Source organism: Oncorhynchus keta, chromosome 18, assembly GCF_023373465.1.
Source record: "Oncorhynchus keta strain PuntledgeMale-10-30-2019 chromosome 18, Oket_V2, whole genome shotgun sequence".
Classification (NCBI taxonomy): domain Eukaryota; kingdom Metazoa; phylum Chordata; class Actinopteri; order Salmoniformes; family Salmonidae; genus Oncorhynchus; species Oncorhynchus keta.
In genome coordinates this window covers 29,142,150-29,154,294 of record NC_068438.1, presented here as the reverse complement: position 1 = coordinate 29,154,294, position 12,145 = coordinate 29,142,150, and the positions used below count along the sequence as shown (strand labels likewise).

Here is a 12,145-nt window from a genome sequence, read left to right as displayed (position 1 = left end):
AATACTGTAGTTCAGGGCAAACATGTTTTGAATTCATAATGTTCAAGCAGGGCTAGAAACAGCCTGAAGGAGCTATATGAGTTATAGCAACGTGTTATTGAGGGATACGAGTTGGGCACATAAAAACACAAGTCAGCCTTTCATCCAGTGCTTGGCTATCTCAAAGCTCAAACATGGTCCATCTTGTCTTTGCCATTCAATAGACGGACTCACATGAATGGAAAGACAATAGAGGTCCCTATCTGAACCTTAGGGGGATTGGTGTTCTGTGTCACTTAGGAGCGGGACATGAATGTGTGCATCGTAACATAGGGAACACCTTCATTAGTATGCACATTTTCTCTCCCACTTTTCTGCACCTCTGGCAGTCCTTTGTTCATCTGTCACCAAGCAAAGATAACAAACCACCGTGGCCTGACCTGGCCCAGATCAATGTGCTTGGTGAGGGCCATCCTAGTTTATCCCTGACCTTCTAATGACAGCAGCCTACAGTATATACTGCATACTAAAAATTGAATGGCAGGAACCCGGTGAACAAGATTTACCGACAACAACCACTCCCTTTTTGTGGGATAAATAACTGCAAGAAACCTGTAAATTATAATAAATGATTTATATGAACATCATGCTGTGAAATGGGACTGTTAAATGATATGGAAGGTCTAAATCTGTCTTCTCTAAGGCCTCTGCATGAAGAATCAACGCTCAGAGTGGGGACAGGCAGCCCTTCTCAGTATAGAGCATAGTTCACAATGCATTTACAGTGCACCCCAAAATGACAAAGCAAAAATAGGTTTTAGAAATGTTTGCAAATATATTAAAAATAAAAAACGGAAATACTACATTTACATAAGTATTCAGACCCTTTGGGAGTTTCTCCCATTCTTCTCTGCAGATCCTCTGAAGCTCTGTCAGGTTGGATGGGGAGCGTCGCTGCACAGCTTTTTTCAGGTCTTTCCAGAGATGTTTGATCGAGTTCAAGAGACTTGTCCCGAAGCCAATCCTGCATTGTCTTTGCAGTGTGCTTAGGGTCATTGTCCTGCTGGAAAGTGATCCTTCGCCCCAGTCTGAGGTACTGAAGCTCCGTTCATCTTTCCCTTGATCCTGACTAGTCTCTCAGTCCCTGCCGCTGAAAAATATCCCCACAGCATGATGCTGCCACCACCATGCTTCACCATAGGTATGGTGCCAGGTTTCCTCCAGACGTGGGGTTAAGCATTCAGGCCAAAGAGGTCAATCTTGGTTTCATCAGACCAGAGAATCTTGTTTCTCATGGTCTGAGAGTCCATTAGGTGCCTTTTGGCAAACTCCAAGCGGGCTGTCATGTGTCTTTTACTGAGGAGTGGCTTCTGTCTGGCCACTCTACCATAAAGGCCTGATTGGTAGAGTGCTGCAGAGATGGTTGTCATTCTGGAATGTTCTCCCATCTTCACAGAGGAACTCTGGAGCTCTGTCAGAGTGACCATCGGGTTCTTGGTCACATCCCTGACCAAAGGCCTTCTCCCTGATTGCTCAGTTTGGCCGGCCAGACAGTTTTAGGAAGAGTCTTGGTGGTTCCAAACATCTTTCATTTTACGAATGATGGAGGCCACTGTGTTCTTGGGGACCTTCAATGCTGCAGTACATTTTTGGTAACCTTCCCCAGATCTGTGCCTAGACACAATCCTGTCTCACAGCTCTACGGACAATTCCTTCAACCTCATGGCTTCGTTTTTGCTCTGACGTGCACTGTCAACTGTAGGATCTGATATAGACAGGTGTGGGCCTTTCTAAATCATGTCCAATCAATTGAATTTACCACAGGTGGACCCACAAGTTGCAGAAACTTCTCAAGGATGATCAATGGAAAGGGTCCGAATACTTTTTTTTTATTAGACATTTTGGGTATTGTATTTTGGGTATTGTATTTTGGGTATTGTATTTTGGGCATTGTATTTTGGGCATTTGGGTATTGTATTTCGGGTATTGTATTTCGGGTATTGTATTTTGGGTATTGTATTTCGGGTATTGTATTTTGGGTATTGTATTTTGGGCATTGTATTTTGGGTATTGTATGTCGGGTATTGTATTTCGGGTATTGTATTTTGGGTATTGTATTTCGGGTATTGTATTTTGGGTATTGTATTTCGGGTATTGTATTTCGGGTATTGTATTTCGGTATTGTATTTCGGGTATTGTATTTCGGTATTGTATTTTGGGTATTGTATTTCGGGTATTGTATTTTGGGTATTGTATTTCGGTATTGTATTTTGGGTATTGTATTTCGGTATTGTATTTTGGGTATTGTATTTCGGGTATTGTATTTCGGGTATTGTATTTCGTGTATTGTATTTTGGGTATTGTATTTCGGGTATTGTATTTTGGGTATTGTATTTCGGGTATTGTGTGTAGATTGATGAGGGAAATGTTTGATGTAATCAATTTTAGAATAAGGCTGTAATGTAACAAAATGTGTAAAAACTCAAGTTGTCTGAACACCTTCCTAATGCACTGTAGACCTACAGTATCTCAACCAGGTAACTTGTTTTCTCCTGACAGGTGGGCCTACATTTGCTGCAGCACAGCCTATGCTACAGTAATATAAAGACCGAATGCATGTCTAATTTACCCATCCATTTACCCATGAAGGTTAAATACCGCAGTCAATGAAACTCACAGGTAGTTTGAAAGAAGAGCGAACTCACGATGGCAGTAGGCTATAGCAGTTATTTATTCAGACCCATAACCAATCAATCTTGGTGAAGATAAGTGAAAGCCTTCTGCATCTAATTCTAGTCCTATATTATTCAAGGATGTCATCAGAATGATGAAGATAATGACAACAAAACTTGTTTCCTTTAACTGTTGAAAGTGAGGAAGGAATTAAGTAACAACAGAGAGTAAAAGAGGAGGTTGGATAATAACATTAGGGAAATATTATGAAAAGTAAATATGCGTCAGCCTGGCAGAGTCACATCAGCACTGGGTAACCTTCTCCAGGAGGGACCAGATGGGGTCAAGATTAGAAGGGCCGTGGTGAGGTGAGGTTGGATGAGTGGGGTGAGGTTGGATGAGTGGGGTGAGGTTGGGTGGCAGGAAGGGAGGTGGATGTCTCACTTCTGGGACACAGAGTGCCAGCAGGCAACAACTCTGCGGCTTCATTGGTAGTCTCACTCAGCAGGACAACACTGGAAAAGCCCCCAGTCTAAACCTATTCCACCCCCACCATGCCCACCCCTGCCAGTCACCAGTCATAGAGAGAAAGACAACACCAGGCAGTGCTTCTGAACAGAGGGGTGCCCACCAGAGACCATGAGAAGAGCATGGAAGGAGCTTGTAAACACTAACGCTGGTATTTACAACATAGGCAGGCCAATCTAAATATAAAAGTGATTGACTGGGGTCTTGGCTGGGAGTCAGGGATGGCTGCAGGGGCTTTGGGGACTTGTTGCCAGATGAGAAGCTATCGGATGAACCTGATGCACGGCAGATGTCCTGTTCTCCTACTGTGTGAGTGTGTGTAGGGGTGAGTGTGTGTAGGGGTGTGTGTGAGTGTGTGTAGGGGTGAGTGTGTGTAGGGGTGTGTGTGAGTGTGTGTAGGGGTGTGTGTGAGTGTGTGTAGGGGTGTGTGGGTGTGTGTGTGTAGGGGTGTGTGGGTGAGTGGGTGAGTGTGTGTAGGGTGTGTGTGAGTGTGTGTGTGTGTGTGTGTGTGTGTGTGTGTGTGTGTGTGTGTGTGTGTGTGTGTGTGTGTGTGTGTGTGTGTGTGTGTGTGTGTGCGTGTGTGCGTGTGCGTGCGTGCGTGCGTGCGTGCGTGCGTGCGTGCGTGTGTGCGTGTGTGTGTAGCGGTGTGTGTGTAGCGGTGTGTGTGTGTGTGTGTGTGTGTGTGTGTGTGTGTGTGTGTGTGTGTGTGTGTGTGTGTGTGTGTGTGTGTGTGTGTGTGTGTGTGTGTGTGTGTGTGTGTGTGTGTGTGTAGCGGTGTGTGTAGCGGTGTGTGTAGCGGTGTGTGTGGGTGTGTGTGGGTGTGTGTGTGTGTGTGTGTGTGTAGCGGTGTGTGTGTGTGTGTAGCGGTGTGTGTGGGTGTGTGTGGGTGTGTGTGTGTGTGTGTGTGTGTGTGTGTGTGTGTGTGTGTGTGTGTGTGTGTGTGTGTGTGTGTGTGTGTAGCGGTGTGTGTGTGTGTGTAGCGGTGTGTGTGTGTGTGTAGCGGTGTGTGTGGGTGTGTGTGGGTGTGTGTCTGGATTTGTTGGCCTGATGAAGGTCATGTTATGAGTATATAATGCAACAAACATTCGACAACAAAAGATCCAAAGGCAGTCTGTCAAACCATTGGGAATTCTCTTTGACCATATTTTAGAGTCCACGTTCAGTCTTCTGTTTTATTCTACTGTTTCTTATTCTGTGTCACAAAAGCAAATGTCCATTTAACAACATCTTGGAGAGGAAAAACTCAAGTCTACCGTTGATAGCCTGATTCTCTCTCTAACTCGTAAACTCTCCAACCTGTAATGAAATGAAACTACAGCTCATCCATTGAGTGAAGACAAGATGCCTAGCCATCCCTCCCCTTCCTGCCCACTGTCCAACCACATACTCTGTTTCCTTCCTCTCTCAGTGATAATGGTTAGGTTCGACAGGGGCCAGCTGCCAGGTGCCCTGCCAGACCACATAGTGAAATACAAATATGCCAGTTTGACCACATCCACCGGTAGAGACCAGCGCCAGAACTAACCCACCCACCCGTCTGCCACTGGAGTACTCATTTACAGATGGATTGGATAGATGCGCTCCAGTGAACTATTTGCCAGGAGCAGCTCTGTTTGTACTCACAGAGCTTAAATAAAACAGTTGTTGCACTAAATGAAAAGCAAAGCAAATGCAGCTGCGCTTTTCTTTATTACGAGCTGGTAAAACGACAGACAGAGAGGGGGGAGCCGTTCCGCTGCCCTAACTGAGTCAACAAGTCCTGTGGGTAAATGGTGCACAATGTCTGGTGATGGACCAAAATAAAGAAAAACCCTGGAATGAGTAGGTGTTTCCAAACATTTGACTGGTACTGTACAACATATGAAATAGACAATGGCTGATTTAGGTAATCAAGATTGTATTGTTAAAAGGTGAAATGTGCTGCTAGGTAGGCTTTACACACTATGAGATGATTAAAACAACTATTGAAGGATACAGTTGTCCACGGATGAGAGATTTGGAAGTCAATCCGAATCAAGGGGCAATGTTATCATTGACCAAGTCAATGGCCTAAGGCACCAACATAAAATTCGCAACAATCTGTTCATTTATTACATTTACATTTTAGTCATTTAACAGACGCTCTTATCCAGAGCGACTTACATTAGTGTGAATACATTTTCATACTTTTTTCGTACTGTTCAGGTTTATGTATTCCAGTCATTATTATCAGGCTGTTAAGCCAGCTAAGATATTCAGGGAATCTGTCTTCCTTCAGTGCTATTTTCTACTGCAACTTGGCTCCTTCCCTTCCAGCAAGCTGAGTCTTAAGTAAATCAAGCCCTCAATCAATGCTAATTCATGCCGCTTATCGAGATCCTTAAATGCAGCCATTTATTCACACAGTGTGAATGTCAATCAGGTTGGTTTAAAGTGAATATGATCAGAATACAGTGCAAAGGGATGGACCGCATGACGTTATAGAACACACACACACACACACACACACACACACACACACACACACACACACACACACACACACACACACACACACACACACACACACACACACACACACACACACACACACACACACCAAATTGCTTGGCTGCTGCTCCTCCCAACCACGTTTAGCCTGCTTCCCAGTGCTGCTCCTCCCAACCACGTTTAGCCTGCTTCCCAGTGCTGCTCCTCCCAACCCCGTTTAGCCTGCTTCCCAGTGCTGCTCCTCCCAACCCCCTTTAGCCTGCTTCCCAGTGCTGCTCCTCCCAACCCCGTTTAGCCTGCTTCCCAGTGCTGCTCCTCCAAACCCCCTTTAGCCTGCTTCCCAGTGCCACTCCTCGCAACACCCTTTAGCCTGCCTCACAGTGCTGCTCCTCCCAACCCCCTTTTAGCCCGCTTCACAGTGCTGCTCCTCCCAACCCCCTTTAGCCTGCTTCACAGTGCTGCTCCTCCCAACCCCCTTAGCCTGCTTCACAGTGCTGCTCCTCCCAACCCCCTTTAGCCTGCTTCCCAGTGCTGCTCCTCCCAACCCCTTTAGCCTGCTTCACAGTGCTGCTCCTCCCAACCCCTTTAGCCTGCTTCCCAGTGCTGCTCCTCCCAACCCCTTTAGCCTGCCTCACAGTGCTGCTCCTCCCAACCCCCTTTTAGCCCGCTTCACAGTGCTGCTCCTCCCAACCCCGTTCAGCCTGCTTCACAGTGCTGCTCCTCCCAACCCCCTTTAGCCTGCTTCACAGTGCTGCTCCTCCCAACCCCCTTTAGCCTGCTTCACAGTGCTGCTCCTGTGCAGTTGGATTATTTTCTGGATCTTTATTATCGTGTTTTAACTGAGTTAACGCTCTGTAAATTGATGTGACCCTGGAGTAAGAGGCAATAGAAATAAAATTAAGTCAGTCTATCTGAATTTCAGCATCTGTGATTACATTTAGTTTCCCTCGAGTCGATTCCTTTTCAGCTTTCCAAGCCATTATTGGTTTGCTTGTTTCCCATTTTATGCTTCTGAGATAAAAAGAATGACAGGGCTTATTGACAAGAGAGAGCTATGATCCTTAGTACCTCAGTAAAACCTTGATTTAAAAAAAGACCTAAAAAAATGATTTGAAAACGCCTAGGTACAGGATGTATCCTCATGTCAAGAGCCATTTTCCGTCACGGATCACCTGTAAGCCCAAAAGTTGTTCCCAGGAGGCTGGGTACATCTGGAGCCTGGCTTCACCCGGGGAAAAAACAGAGGAGCACCACAAGCTGCCACTCAGAGTGGCATATGCCCGCCCCTTCCTGTCTCCTCAGTGCAGGAAGTGAATCAAAGTGCATCCATCACAGGCAGCTTGGGGAGGACTGACAGCAATGTCTATCTGCAGACTGGGGCACTCTACTCTACTCATTTAGCCTGATTAGTTCTCGAAGTAAACCTAACAAGAGAGCATTAATACAAAAAAGGAAATTTGATATCCTGAGGAATTAAATGGTGGTTAGTGTTTTAATCAAGGCACTTTGAAATATTACAGCTGCATGCAGCTCCAGCTCTGACTGAACATCTCCTGGGAGGTTGTGTGAGGGAATCATAGCATTGGGCTCAGACCAAACAGCAGGCAAATGCAGCGGGGAAGTACTGAGAAATGATATTCTGAAAGTTACATTCAACTTGTTCTTGCCATCTTTCACAAGGTCAAATCTCAGCTATTTGACTTTACAACCTTTTTCTCTGCCTTTGATCCATCCACTGGATGCTGTATTGCCTCTGAAAAAAAGGCATCTTGAAACATTGCCAAGTCTGAGAAAAGCAGAGCTGAGAGAGAGAAGGGTAGAGAGGAGAAAGGAGAGAGAGATGACTTTTTGATTATCTTGCTAAATGACACTTCAACCCTCCACCCTGGCTGTGTAATTGTGATTACTGTGCCTCTATTTTAGGCCCAGCCAGAGCAGAGCACAGAGCCAGCCTCAGTAAATAACTGGCCTTCTCCTTCAAACGGGGAAGGAGGGTGAGGAGAGTAGGGTCAGGAGAGAAAAGTACAGAGGAGGGAGAAAGAGGGGGGGGGGCAAGGTTAAAAACAACTATTTTCTGCGTCTCCAGATTTGTGAGTGTCTAAATTAGCCTCCGGAGCAGCCGAGTGCGGTCACTTATAGAGTAGCAGAACATTATGTGACAATTCTGGAGTCATTGAAATAGCTCAAACTAGAACACAGCTTATGACAGGTCCAAAATCAGTGAAAGAGTCACAAGTCACAAAGCTCTCCTCTCTCTTTCCTACGAGTGCTCAAGTGTTCGATGAGCAGTCAGAACAAGAGCTATGTTGCTGGCAAATATGCCAGGTGTTTCCAATCATTTCCAAAGTAAACACCAGCAGATACATTGCAATCGGATCATTCACAATGACTTTAATCGAGTTTCTTTGAACACAAACCAAAGTCACAGACAGCAGATGACTGATTGAATTAAGGCCCAGTGAAATGCAAGAATCTTTGTCTCCTCTGTTCATTGTGGAACACTAATGGATTCTTATACAACTTTTACATTTGCCCTCACTCCCGCTCTCTCAGCGTTAGCCATTTGTCCTCACTCCCGCTCTCTCAGCGTTAGCCATTTGTCCTCACTCCCGCTCTCTCGGCGTTAGCCATTTGTCCTCACTCCCGCTCTCTCGGCGTTAGCCATTTGTCCTCACTCCCGCTCTCTCGGCGTTAGCCATTTGTCCTCACTCCCGCTCTCTCAGCGTTAGCCATTTGTCCTCACTCCCGCTCTCTCAGCGTTAGCCATTTCCTCACTCCCGTCCAGGGTTAGCCATTTGTCTCCCCCGCTCTCTCAGCGTTAGCCATTTGTCCTCACTCCCGCTCTCTCAGCGTTAGCCATTTTCCTCACTCCCGCTCTCTCAGCGTTAGCCATTTGTCCTCACTCCCGCTCTCTCGGCGTTAGCCATTTGTCCTCACTCCCGCTCTCTCAGCGTTAGCCATTTGTCCTCACTCCCGCTCTCTCAGCGTTAGCCATTTTTCCTCACTCCCGCTCTCTCAGCGTTAGCCATTTGTCCTCACTCCCGCTCTCTCAGCGTTAGCCATTTGTCCTCACTCCCGCTCTCTCGGCGTTAGCCATTTGTCCTCACTCCCGCTCTCTCAGCGTTAGCCATTTGTCCTCACTCCCGCTCTCTCAGCGTTAGCCATTTGTCCTCACTCCCGCTCTCTCAGCGTTAGCCATTTGTCCTCACTCCTGCTCTCTCAGCGTTAGCCATTTGTCCTCACTCCCGCTCTCTCAGCGTTAGCCATTTGTCCTCACTCCCGCTCTCTCAGCGTTAGCCATTTGTCCTCACTCCCGCTCTCAGGGTTAGCCATTTGTCCTCACTCCCGCTCTCTCAGCGTTAGCCATTTGTCCTCACTCCCGCTCTCTCAGCGTTAGCCATTTTTCCTCACTCCCGCTCTCTCAGCGTTAGCCATTTGTCCTCACTCCCGCTCTCTCAGCGTTAGCCATTTGTCCTCACTCCCGCTCTCTCAGCGTTAGCCATTTGTCCTCACTCCCGCTCTCTCAGCGTTAGCCATTTGTCCTCACTCCCGCTCTCTCAGCGTTAGCCATTTGTCCTCACTCCCGCTCTCTCAGCGTTAGCCATTTGTCCTCACTCCCGCTCTCTCAGCGTTAGCTACTTGTCCTCACTCCCGCTCTCTCAGCGTTAGCCATTTGTCCTCACTCCCGCTCTCTCAGCGTTAGCCATTTGTCGATGAATGTAAAAATAATCACAAGCCAGAGGGGGGGGGGGGAGTAAAGAGAGGGGGAGAGGCGTTGGGTGACAAATCCAGCAGCGTGACCTGTTGCTACGGTCACAGAGGAACAGGCTCCTCTATCTATCCCATGGGTATGCTGCTAGACTAACACTGACATCTTTTTTCTCACTTTCTCCTCATTGGTTTTCTTCTGAGAAAAGTAGCAAGGGTATGACAGTCCTTGTGGTTGGTTACACCAGAGGCATTTTCTGACCAATCACTTCAAAATGTCCAACACTCTAAATGACCTCTAGCCTCCAGCTCTACTTTAGCAAGGTGTTTCTTTTTAGGGTTAGGCAGAGTGTTAGCAGATGCAGCCACCGTCATACAAGAGCCTGGAGGAGAAGCAGAGGTCAGAGGTCAAACTGAGTGGTAGGAAATCATTATAACAAACACGTCCTCTCTGCTTACCGGCTGATTGGGCTGTTGTTTGGTCATTATGACAGGACAATGAGAACAACGCAGTGAGTCAGGGTCTGGATTCCAATCAGAACAACGTATCCCCTTAACCCCTGCCCTTAAGGGCTCATCCTGGTGGATCTGACGATAGTGGATGGATAGTACACTCACCATGAATAACAAAAGAGACATACATTACATACATACAGGACAATGACCCAAAACACACCTCCAGGCTGTGTAAGGGCTATTTGACCAAGGAAAGTGATGGAGTGCTGCATCAGATGACCTGGCCTCCACAATCACCCAACCTCAACCCAATTCAGATGGTTTGGGGTGAGGTGGACTGCAGAGTGAAGGAAAAGCAGCCAACAAGTGCTCAACATATGTAGGAACTCCTTTAAGACTGTGGGGAAAGCATTCTAGGTGAAGCTTTTTTTTGAGAGAATGCCAAGATTGTGCAAAGCTGTCATCAAGGCAAAAGGGTGGCTACTTTGAAGAATATATTTTAATTTGTTTAACACTTTTTGGGTTGCTTCATAGTTCTGATTCTACAATGTAGAAAATAGTACAAATAAAGAAAATCCTTGAATGAGTAGGTATGTCCAACATTTTGACTACAACTGTACGTGATGGTTTCTCAATGTAATGAAATGATATTTTCAAATCCAATCTCTTTTGGGCTTAGTTGTGGTCAATTTGCATTGTACAAAAATTGTCCCTAGTTGGCTTCTCCTGCTCTAAGGCTAACAGTGATAGCGGGACACAACACTCTCATAGGCTAAGTGAAATTTCCCAGACAGGTAAGTCATCAAGGGCAGAGCAAAGGGAGGATGGCACGTTTTCAGTTTGGAATCTAGTCAAAGTTGCCCCTGTAGCAGCACAAACATGGATCATCCAGGATGAGATCTCCGTACTATGGGGAGAGGACATAGCTGAGCGATATGGACCAGTTCAGTTCATCTCTGATTCAGTGGCTACAGAGTGGATTAATAGGTGCTGGATCAACCCCCTCTTCAGAGTAGCACGTCATGCGCCAGCCATGACTAACTCAGCAGCCGGGGCATCCATACTGGCTCCACAATGCTCCACTTTCATCCACCACGGCTATTTATAAAGCCTGTCTGTGTGCCTCATACCAGGACAGGTGGAGGGAAATAAAATGAATCATTTGGCATCCACTTCAGTGCTAATTCATTTGCTCTAACGCAGTAATAGGGGTGCAAGCGCTGCTCTCAAGAAGCAGAGCCAGGCCTGCCAACGATCTAGTTCTCAATACACGAAACAGAGAGAGAGAGAAGGAGAAAATACAGGCGCTGATGTCCAATCCCTGTCAGTGCAAGGATCACTGTCCATTTCAAGAGAGGATCAGAAAAAAGAAAGTCCAAAGCGTGTTTGTTTTATGGAGGGTAGTTATTACACACACATGCACACAAACAAAAGTATGTCTGGAAAAACGTGTAATTTAATTCACATCAATAAACGCCCTTCATTAATGGCAGGACCATACAGCGTTGGGATGCTAAAGTACTTCACTTACAGCATGTTCCTAAATAACAAAATGGAAACCTCAGAGCCTCAGCCACAGTAATTACAAAGTGTTGCACCCTACTATCCGTGGGAGGTTTGTGGGTGTGAAGTGAAACAATTCCCTCCTCTCCCAAATAAAACCTTCTCCCCTCACTCTCTCCCAATCTTCCTTTCTCGCTTTCTTTTTCTCTCTCCCACTCTCCCTTCCTTTCTGGTCTCCCAGAAGGTTTTTCAGAGGCACTTCTGCAGCTCCATGCGGGCTTAATATCCAGGCAGCAGTGAAATGCCAGTGAGGTCAAGGTGTGTAATGAAGCATTCTGAAAGTGTGAATGGATATTAACTCCTGGGAGAGCAACCACACTCACTCTGGGCTTGTTGGAAAAAGTATCACTTCAACAATGGAGGAGAGCAAAGTGGTGAGACTGAAGGTTAGAGAGGAGGTATAACACGAAGCCTTAGAAATGTCTCTGATTCAGTCCTCAGCCTTCCAACACAAAGACCATCTGAGTCTCCTCTCTTCTCTTTTCCAATTCAAATGCCTCAGCTGGCTCACACTGCAAGGTGAGATGGACTCGAGGCAGTGATGCTCGGCTACCTCTCTCTCCCTCACTTGCTATCCCTACCTACCCCTACCACATACATTGCCTGGTCAACTCTCCAAAGAGGTTAACATGGCCATCGTCTCCCCACAGGGGAGCAGCCAAGGCTCTCTGGAGCTTTTCTGTCATCATTTGGAATAATTTGTTTTGAAGAAGGTCTCCAAATGCTGACGTCAAATTAAAACACTTCCATGTGAATCTGTCAGAAACTG

The 12,145-nt window shown here is 46.4% G+C and overlaps 1 protein-coding gene across 6 annotated transcripts in view; it reads right to left on the bottom strand.

Annotated features, from left to right (window-relative positions):
* LOC118375293 (RNA-binding protein Musashi homolog 2-like) overlaps positions 1–12,145 on the bottom strand; it is a 432,377-nt gene that overhangs the window by 284,569 nt on the left and 135,663 nt on the right. The window lies entirely within an intron of this gene.